Raw genomic sequence first — 8,770 nt, 5'->3', positions numbered from 1 at the left:
GCCCACTTCGATCTTTCGTTCGCACGGATTTTCCTTTTTTCCCCCTTTTCTTTCCGTGGGTTGAAGAAAATGGTTGTGTGCCGGCTCTTCGTCGTACGTCCGACGTCTCGTTCCCTTTCTCGCACACCGTTGCTCATTGGTAATGCTGTTGCGGGTGGTGGAATGCAATAATTAGAAACTAAAAGGTTTTGACAGGAAAAATCTTTCACCTACCCGCTACTTTCTCCGGTTTTTCTTTCCTGCTGTGTCTGGTAAGGTTCGGTTGGGCTGCGAAGTGAAATGAAATCAGTGAAATGAAAATGTTACACCGACATCGACCGGCCCGAGTACGGACCGACGTGTGGCTTTACTTTCATGGAACTGGAACTGGAAGAAATGCGAATGGAAGGAGGCTCTTCGGACAGGCCTCTTGAGTGGTAGATAATAGAAATAGCGGTTCGAGTTTTGCTTGCCGCCTTTTTTTGTTTATTTTGATCAACCTTCCTCTCTTCGTTCATCTCATTATTTCCTCTTTTGACTGATGGCAAATGATAGGCTAATTATCATGGTAAATTCCATCGAGAAAATGGTACAGAGCTGAGGCAAGTTTTTTTTCGAAGAGGAAGCTTGAAACTGGGCGAATTCGTCGAAAAGTTTCATAAAAGTCTGTCTGAATTTATATTGGATGACGGTTTTTGAATTGAAAATTTGTGAAAACCACGGTCGGTTTAATAATAATGCAACTATCTTCATCGATGGAGGCGCCTAGTCTTTCACTTTTTCCGATGGAGGCGCCCAACTAGCAAAAATCGCAAAAAGATGCAAGATGCCGCATTTATAGTGCAAGAAAACTTGTTTTTCGATTCGAAATCCAGCTAGTTAGGTTTTCGTGAAGGGATGCATTTCCGCTGAACCCACGGCGATAGCAACGGCTCCAAAACTTGGATGCTTGTTATCGAAGTTGAACTTCTGCCGGCAAATTGCTGCTCTAGCTGCGTGGGTTTGGCGCATCAACAACTACTACAACCGAACCGGACCGAAATCTTTGGTAAATCCATGCTTCCGGCCAAGCTTCCAAGAAGAATCCTTCCGCTCGTGGTTGACATACAAGAGGGGCGAGGAAAGGGGAACAGTGAACGAACGAGTGGAACCCTAATTGTATGGAGAGCATCGAGGGACGTGGAATGGAGCCCCGTCAGGACTGTAAAAAGGCCGAGTTGGCTTGGCGAGCTTTATATTCATAGCTGAAGCTGAAGGGCCTCCACTGTTTCCTCACTCCATGATTGAGGCTCTTGAGAGTAATTTCTCCTGGGAGTATGCCGGAAAAATGGTCCATCGGTAACCGTACACCCTTCGGTTCATATCTTATGTATGGTCTCTCGACGACGACGACGATACGCACTGCGTCGCGGAAAGGTGCAAAGAAGGGTAACGAAGCGCAGGAAGACCTTTTGTGCGTTCGCCCGTTTCTCCCTGTTCGCCCACGGTGCTTCCATTCCCAGAGCGTCTTTGGCACCGTTAAGACCGATGATGAGGTCGATTACGATGCAAAACAGGATAGCGATACGCGATGGATGATCACAACCGGTGCCGGTGCCGCATGGAGCACGGAAGCAACCCGGCCAGGCCACCGCAAACGCACACACTTTCTCATCAGCACCCACAACGGGCCGTGGAATAAAATTTTAAAACACGATAAGGCTCCCGACGGTGCTGATCACCGTACTATCTCCGACATCAAACGGAAGCGATCGCTCAGCGCAACGCAGCGCAGTAGCACTTATTATGCATGACGATGGAAGGGCCACCGACACCAGCACCGACACCGGGCCCCGATAAACCCAATGAACCGTGTCGGGTGAAAGGACAAACGGCAACGAGCCGTCACGTGGAGCGGTACCGGGTTTGAAGGACGACACCGGACGAACGTCGTTGCATTGTTGCGTTGAGCAAAGTGATATCGCGGACCGCGTCAACACGGAACGACGGTTAAGCGGATCTGTGCGGGCTGATCAGATGCAAACCCAGATCATCACCGTCACCGGAGAATACATCCTTGGTGCTTCGTCGTGGGACCGAGAATGATATGAAGATTGGTAGTGATAGAGATGCCCTCCATCACCGGCTGTAGGAAGCCGTGTCCGGAAGGAAATGCAATAACAAGAGCTCACCAGTTCCGCCATTGGAAGGGCCGCACCCGCACCCAAGATGAGGGTATGAGATAGTGAAAATGAACCAACATGCACCCACCCTGGGAATGAAAAATTCATGGAAATATTCCCTTTCAACTGGTGACTGGCACACGACGCGTCGTGCGTCTTCTCGTTGGCCGTTCCGTTCGACGGTAAACAACCTTCGCTCGGAGCGCCGAGGTTGGGCCCGGTTGGTTGGCTGCAAATGCAATTTTCTTTTCCCCAGCCCGGACTCACCAAGTTCCGGTGTTCTCTCGAGAACGGTCTGAGGTCTGCCCGAGGTCGTCAACGGGGCGACACACATCATTGGCCAGCAAGTGGTGCTTGGTCCGCGTGACCACCGCCAAGGGATGCACGAGCCACGGGAATGGTTCACGGCAAGCGACTCGGTCACACCTCAACAACAACGATACGATGAACGGATGGCACGCGTACGATACATAAAGATCCTTTATCCGACGCAGGATCTGCTCGCTCCGTGTCCGCCATTCAGCATAATAAGGTTACCCACGCCTGCGAGGTGTTGGTGGACTGTCTTGGTTTTGCTTATGCTGGCAAATAAATAGATGAAACGGAACTTGGTGAAGGAAGTGGCGACGGTTTTGGATGCCAATGTCCATCCGTTTCTGGACATTCTTCGCTTATTCGGTTTCAAAGATAGGACGGACGGACGGACGGAACGGTGAAAACGATGGTAGGACATCACGCTTCTATCACGCTTCATTTGCGGTGAGAAAGAGCTCCCCGATGCCTGAGGGACCAGGGGGAGGAAGACTTCCGGTCCGCCTGGACAGGATAGTGTCTCTGGAAGGGGTAAACGAGGGTTTCTCGCCCCGCGTTCTCCGTGGGGTGGAGGACGTGTTCGCTGCGCTTCTGGTCGTGCTTCGTTTTCAAATTCCGTGCCCTGGATGAGGGTTGAGCGTCGTTCGGTGCTGTCTCTGGGATGAAACCGCATTCCATCCGGCATTTCGTCGCCATCCTCTTTCAAAGCCATCGTCGTCCTTTTTGGTGAGAAAAAGGGGTGAAATGGGTTCTTCTAATAAAGCAAACAATTGATGCTGGTCGTCGCACAAATTACAATGCTTTCTGGTGTTGGACAAACACGCATAGACACATATTAATGTTAGTTAGACGAGAGGGATTCTCACAGATGAAACCGCCTCTGATTTCATTTGTTGCGAATTGTAATCGCTGGGTTGCGGTCGATGGTGGTCCGCTGTTTTCGTTTGTGCCATTTGCTTAATTGCTCAACTGATCAGATCGTCGATTGAACCCGGTCGGAGTGCCAAAAAGCCCCCGTAGTCAGGCCATTTGTCAAAAAGGGGGCACTACCAAGCCTAAGGAGAGCCTCGTCGAGTGTGTCTCATAAACTTCAACAAACCAATTCCGAAGCCCTACCGTACCGGCGCGGCGATGGAAAAGTGGAAGATATTTCTTTCGCAGAAACTTTATGCTCAACATAACAAACCACAGCCACCTCTCGCAACGCACAGAGAGAGAGAGAGAGAGAGAGAAAGAGAGAGAGAGAGAGCGAGAGAGAGAGCGAGAGAGAGATAGAGAGCGAGAGCGAGGCCACACCGGAGATGCGGTCACGCGGTAGATCGAAAGAAATGGTTCTCCCAGGACCGCGTACGACCGTGTACTTTCGGGAATTTCATTCGATAAAGTACACATAAATCAGTGAAGCCGAACTTTCTGCGTGATTTAACGCGCGCGCGCGAGCCTCCGGACAGAGTAGGCTTCTTATCGCCACCCACTCCCTTTTTTTGGCGGAGTGTGAAAGTACCGGCACCGGACGTGACGGGCGACCCAAGGACAGGAGGAGTTTCAAACCAGCCCCACTTCGCATCCCATTAATCATGCTGCGAGGTTCAAATCCACCGGTAGCTACGGAAAACGATTGACGGATGGACGGATCCGTGGTGGAGCTCCTCGACGCCCCTGGAGGAATCGCTGTTGTCCTGGAAAAGTGACCATTTAAAAAGCGGAAGCAGGTTCACAATTATTCAAACTTTGCGCTAGAGCAGCGTGTTGTGCTAGTGACTCTAGAGGGCCTGAGAGGTGATTAAATGTCCGCAGCAGCGCATTGTTAAAAGCTTTAAATTGGTGTGTTTTGGCTTCGGGCTTAGTCACGATTAAAAACGAATCCCACTGTGCAGTGCTGGAGGTACCGCACCGACGTTGGCTTTCGCTTCGTAACGAGGCAACTCGCAAATCCCAAAAGAAAAAAAGAAAGCAGCAGCAGAAACAGGCGCTTGAGCGCTCAGCAACTCAGCAACGAACGGAACATCAATCGACTCCAACTTGACACCGGCTGCTGCTGCTGCTGCTGCTGCTGCTCCTGTTGGTTCGGTTTCCAGTCCGCACACTTAAAGAAACGCCTGACGGATTACCGTGGCCACCATCTGGCGGCTGTTGGCTGGAAGAAATTGAATCGACGGAGGAATGGGCCTGCAGCTCGCGTTCGCGTTCGCGTTCGCGTCACCTTCCGCATGTATGACCGCGCAAACCATCCGTTCGTCAACCATCAAGCACCACGTCCACGGACACGGGGATTGGGTTCGTTTGCTAAAGGACACAAACCCCCGCCCCGATCCCGAAACGATCGCTAGGGTTCACAAGATGCTCACGCCAGCACGGCTCTGACGGAGTGAAGTGAGCGCGAAGGTGGTGAATGTACTGGCATAGCACATTACAAGCTGCGCGGGTTGCGTAGAAACGGAACGGAATGTGACTACCGTCGCTACCGCCACTGCCGCTGCGAAACACGTGGAATGTGCAATTTGTCCTGGTTTGCTAGGTGGCCTCTCGCTCGTTCGTTCGTTCGTTCGTCTGCGGCTGGTTTGCGGATGAAAAATGCGCCTCAAAGACATGGTTCACGAGATCAACGTACCAGTCGCAACGTCTCCACCGTCATTGCTGCTTCTGCAAAGGAATGTTTCATCTCTCTCTCTCTCTCTCTCTCTCTCTCTCTCTCTCTCTCGCTGTCTCTTCATCCCCGTCGTTACGCAGCTCATTCTCAGGAGTGGCGGGAGGTGGGGGTTTTGCGCCTGTTTGTGCTCTCAAAGATTGTCACCAAGTTGCTGCTCCTGGAATACGGACTGGCACCGGGGTGAGAAAATTAGCAAGTGTCATAAAAATTTAATGTTCCTCCAGCAGCGAAAAGCAAAGCAAGAGACTTCACTTGCCTAATGGGCTACTCTAGTACCAGGGTGGTGGTACCTTCCTTCAGTGGCTAACCGCTGGCGCATCGTGTCGAGAAGATGGTCGTCCATGTCGTTCGTTCCAAGAACGTTCACTCTCCAACGTGCCAAGCTCGCCAGCCAGCCAGCCAGCCAGCTGTAATGGAATTCGATTAATGGTTTGGCTTTGGCCGATGGCATTGCGATCGAATGCCGAGGCATCCCGCGAGGAATGATACTTCAATTAGGGGAAGCTCTTTGCTACCAGCGCTATGGCGGCCATTTTATTGGGGCTGCTATTACGCAGTGAATGGTCGGTAGTGATTGATTCTGCCGCTTCTCGGTTCGTTCGGTTCGATCGACTTAAACCACCACTTGGAGTGTGAAAATGACGCCAAATTGCTCTCGATTGGTGCTTCACGTGGCGCTCCATTGTTGACAGATCGTACTCGCCGGTTCGTGGTGTGTCTGCCCGTCAGTGTATGTGTGTTTATTTGTGCTCGCGATGCTTTCCTCACGTGTCAGCAGTATGCTAGCAGGAGCAAGTGTGTTCGCGCGCACAAGTTTCAACGCGAAGGTAACACTCCTAGATACCGCATTCCGTGTACACCTTGAAGGTCGCCTCGTATGAATGGAAAGGATTCAGCGGTACACTTAGCGAGCGTGACGTGCACCACCACCAGCAGCAGCAAAAGCGGTAGCAGAAGCAGCAGTGCACTTAAGGACCCATCTTCCCGTACGAACGTCCGACCATTGTAGAAGGTCGTTCCGAGAAGAGGTGGCATACCCTCTTTGTGCCTGCGACGACATGGGGAGTGGCAGAGGATTAACGCTGCATTATGAGACACGTACACACGTCCCTCGTTGCTCCTCTTACAACACCCTTTCGTTGCAGTCTTGCATCTCGGTGCATTAGCGCCCCAAAAGGTGGTGGTGGGCCTTTGCTTTCGGTGGCCAGGATGTACGACTATCGTGGCATCTCTCTGGCAGCCAACGGTGTCAGGGAACCATTGCGCTACGCTACGTTACGCAAGACCGATTTGCGAGGACTTGGCAGTGTCTCGCAGAATATATAAATATATAAACTCGCACACATACAAACACACACTCATGAGATGGAATATGAAATGCAAGCTAGCAACATGTTGCTGGTCTACGGGCACGCGGGACCGAGGCTTGGTGCTGATCCAGAAGACGGGAAGCAACCTGTAGCGTTGCCGTTGAGGCGAATGTTTTTAAGGAGTTGTTGGTAAAGGGTTGCCATTGCCATCTCGCAGCAGGACATGTTCTAAAAAGCGTCCCGCCTGAGCGATGGTAGACGGCGATGAGCAGCGAACCAGCAAAGCAGTCTGCCTGCTGTCACGTGTCCTTAACTTGAAGTGAAGCTCCCGGGAATGTTGTAAAGGAAAGGATTTCGGGTGCGAGAAACTTGTGCCTCGCCCGTTTGTTCTTCTTCTTAGATCCTTACCGGTCAAGCGTGTTCGCTCGTTCGTTCGCTCGCTCGCATGTTAATTGCTGTTGGCAAAGATCGCTCACCAAGAAGCAGAACTTTGGACCATAATTCAAATAAGTTACGAACAGCAGCAGCAGCAGCCGCCGGTTGCTATTCCCGAAGGAGTAAAGCGGTGGATCTGCGGCACTGTTGAGCTTCCTTCTTAACTTTCTCTAAACTATAGTGATCCCTCAGCTTCCTCCTCCGGGGGGAGAAGTCCAGCGATGACTTACCGGGCTGAAGTCCTCGGTCCTGGAACCCTGGAAGTGGTTGGGCTTCCTCCCGGTTCGTTTGAGGAGCTTCCAGAAGTTTGGATGAGAGTTCTTGTGTGGCTTCTTGGGGGTAGTTTTAAAAATCGAATGATGCCGGTACGACGATACGTCATGCTTTCGTTTGCTCGGTGGCTTTACTGGCTTCCAAACTCACGTGTCTTGGGCTCCCTGGTGCTTTCTATTGTTGTACTGGCTCGGTTGGAAGTTGATCTTCAGATTCTTCTTCAGCGAAGAGTTTCGGAATGTCATGCGTTTCCATCGTTGTACCAAATTATATGTAAATTTGTCAACATGCCCGGAAACATATTTCATTCCTTTCCTTCCTTTCACATCCTCTTTTCCCCGTCTGCAGGAGAAGAACGCCGGTGAGTTCATTAATTCATTAATGGAGCTTGTTCACGCGAAGCATTTTATTTCGCATATTTTTTCCCCACCAACTTTCGGTTTAAAGTCTCGTCTCGTGAAACTCTCCTTTCACTCGACTCCTTAACTCAGCGAATGCCGCGCGAGGTCGCATGGTGACAAATGTAGTCGCGTGAAGGCGTCAACGGACAACCGGAGCGAACGAGGCACTAGTTCGGAGCCACTTTGGCGCAGGAATTGCTCCTTGTGCGCCGTTTGGCGCTGGTAGTGGTGGTGGTGGTGGTGGTATTAATCAGCCCGATTCAGCCCGAGGAAAAGTCAGTGAAAGGACATAACTCTGCCGTGTGGATCTGTCGCGTGCTGAAAGGTCCCGAGGTTTTGCGTTGGCTTTCGGGTTGTTTCCAGGTGGTCTGCTGGTGAAGTGGAGCCAGCGCCCTCCAGCCAACGAGACGAGTGCCGACGATTGGGCAAAGAGGCGAAAAGCGAAAGAATGAGGAACTTTGTCGACAGTTGTAATGGGAATGTTTCGAGGGGTTTTGGGACGGTATGCCGGGAATGGACGGAAGTTTTCCTGCTGCTGCTGTTGCTGCTGTTGCTGCTGGTGCCACTACGGGATCAGCATTCTGCGGGCGGCATGCCCGGTTGACATATTTAATTCGAAATCATAATTTAATGTCGAAAGTTGCGCGGTACGCGGTTAATGTGCGTTTCTTCTTTTTCATCTGCTTCAGCATCGCACCGCATTCCTTCTTCAACTCTTCCCGTGCCTGACTGGTGCGCTGCAAACCTCTCAACACAATTCATTACGATTGTCCTCTAGTTCTCTCCGAGTGCCGGTACCCCCGTGGTTGGAAGAAAAGTTTCTTCATCACAATTCATGGTTCACCGGAGTTCTTTTAATGGTTCTTGCAATGGGTGCAATGCGGGCAGTTTTGTGGGTCGGATAAATAAATGTAAAGCAGTAATCCTCGCGGGGCACCAGGTGGTGCATTGTTTCGTTCCGGGTGGCTTCAGATTTACTTTAGTTTAAACTTCAATTGCATTTATGATTAATGCTCGCTTTTCTGTTTTCTTTCCAGATTAATCCGACATCGACAGGAGCCAGAGGCGATTCGGATCCCATCCCGACTTAACCTGCTCGTATTCTTCGATGTCGATGCGCTACAAGTAGCTGACGGACTCAGGGCCGCACTCAATGCGTTGTGCGGTGTCTCCCAGACTGACGTAACGGACAGCAAACACAGGCTTATGCGGTCATAATACAATTAATTAAAATGCAATACACTACCG

Source organism: Anopheles aquasalis, chromosome 2 (assembly GCF_943734665.1).
Source record: "Anopheles aquasalis chromosome 2, idAnoAquaMG_Q_19, whole genome shotgun sequence".
NCBI lineage: Eukaryota > Metazoa > Arthropoda > Insecta > Diptera > Culicidae > Anopheles > Anopheles aquasalis.
Note: the sequence above shows the minus strand (reverse complement) of the source record.